This window comes from Polistes canadensis, unplaced genomic scaffold (assembly GCF_001313835.1).
Source record: "Polistes canadensis isolate GaletaPanama2010 unplaced genomic scaffold, ASM131383v1 scaffold_264, whole genome shotgun sequence".
NCBI lineage: Eukaryota > Metazoa > Arthropoda > Insecta > Hymenoptera > Vespidae > Polistes > Polistes canadensis.
Genome location: NW_014569811.1, coordinates 77,652 through 79,794, shown reverse-complemented (window position 1 = coordinate 79,794; position 2,143 = coordinate 77,652). Strand labels below are relative to the sequence as shown.

At 28.3% G+C, this 2,143-nt stretch overlaps 1 protein-coding gene across 4 annotated transcripts in view; it reads right to left on the bottom strand.

The window, feature by feature from the left end:
• Positions 1-2,143, bottom strand: part of LOC106790832 — a 9,290-nt gene that overhangs the window by 1,082 nt on the left and 6,065 nt on the right. The window lies entirely within an intron of this gene.

Here is a 2,143-nt window from a genome sequence, read left to right as displayed (position 1 = left end):
GTCCTGTTATAATAGCTTTTTTTTTTTTATTGCTATTTCTAGGAACGCGATTTATTCCTCGAATAAATTTTTTTCTTAATAATAATATTACAAAATATTCCACACACACACACACACAAATAAATAAAAAATAATAATATATTACTGTATAATGTATATTAAAGTGTATAATATAATATATTAAATATATAATATATATTATTTGAAAATAATTGAAGTAACATAGAAAAATGATTTCAATTTCAAGGTAATCCGTCTAGAAACGTATAGTCGAGCATAATAAAATGGGTTGAGAACCCATAATGTATTGGAGAACAGGCACAAGGTAAGTAGCCTTTTACTTTCGATATCGATGCCGTGTGCTTGGCAAACGTGCGCTATAAAGTCCGGTTACAACCAGGAAAAAAGAACATTGGGAAGCTTTAACAATCGTGCCTTTCTCCATGCTCACGTTATATATATATATATCTTCACAGATACACACACACCTATATATCTTTATATATATATATATATATATATACTAAGAAAATACTTATTTTATTTGCATCGGGGTACCACATAAGAAAATAAAGATTTCAAACTCTTTTAAAACCAAAAATCAAACCGAATTTATTCAACTTTAAATGATACTTCTTTAAACTTTACTATACTTTCACCGTTTCTTTGTTAAAACGTTTCAACTTTCGACGAATAATCTTTTCGAGTTTTAAATAACAAACAAACAAAAAATAAAGTAACACTTACAAAATTTCTTCTCTCGTGGAATATAAAATCACGTATTCTCTTCCCGTTGAAAAATACTTGAATATATATTTATATATATAACTGTGTGTGTGTGTGTGTGTGTAAAAGAGAAAAAGATTTTATAACTCAGCAATGGAGAAATGGATTTTATCGTGAGAAAAGATCGAGAAACGATTTCGAGAATAGTTATGCATAAGAGAAAAGTATGAAGAGAAAAGATTACTTGTGAAGGGAAGAAGTGGGGAGGAGGGAGGTTAGTAGGGGGTGGGTGGGTAAGTTTTAAAGGAAAAAGATGAGTGGTAGTTTCGTTACGCATGGATCAACTAGGAAAACGCGATCTTCCTTACTACCACGTGAAAAAAAAAAAAAGAACAAAAAAAAACCATTTCTCTTACTATAACCCTTCGTACTTTACGATCGCCCTTTTCCTCGATTTTGTTTCTTGACTTTTTTCTTCCCATAATCTTCCATGAGAATTCTATCATATATTTCTATACGTTAAAGTAAAAATAAATATTATTATTTCTAGTATATCAATTTTTTTTATGGGGGTGGTGGAATGATAGTTCATCGAAATGATTTGAAAATATTGTTTTTACTTTTGCAAATTATTTCAATTAAAACAAAAAAATGTGATCGATATTTAAATCCAACGTAAATGATATTCGAGTGTATCTTGTTTCTTTTGACTCACCCGGTATACTTTTATTTTACAATGTAATTTAAATAGGATTGAAAGAAGATACGATGTACTTTTCGATTAATTTTTCAATCGTATTTTTACAAATAATAATAAAAAAAAAAAAGAAACATTAATCAAATACAACGAACGGTGGAATAAACTTTCGTTGAACTAATGAAACCATATAGAAATGTTCTATTTGTTTAACCCGAATTTCCGTCAGTGAAATTTGTTATTTCTTTTTTCTTTTTTTTCTAACGAGGAATTTATTGATTAACAAAAAAATAAATTTACGAAAGTTAATTGGTTACGATAGTTAATGAAAAACAATTCGGAAGTATGGTTATGGTTATTTGTGAGAATTTAAACGAAGAAATTGATTATATATTTTGTGATGATATGTCATGGTGTTTATTCTGTCAATAGCAGAGAAAGTTGAAGGATTAGATAATCAAAGAAAAGGAAAGTGCTTTGCTCTTGTAGATTTTATTACAAAACCATGTGTGTAGTTGTGCGACGATCTACGTGAGAAGAACACATTTCGTTTTTTGGCACGTTCTTATGTAAGAGGAATACAACTTTCTCGTCACATTTTTGTTCATGATGTATAATATACATCATGTACGTACGTGTAAAAGAGAAAGAAATAAAATGCGAAAAATAAAGTTATTCTTAATTAACGACATCTACTATTTTATCAAATATTTATCAATT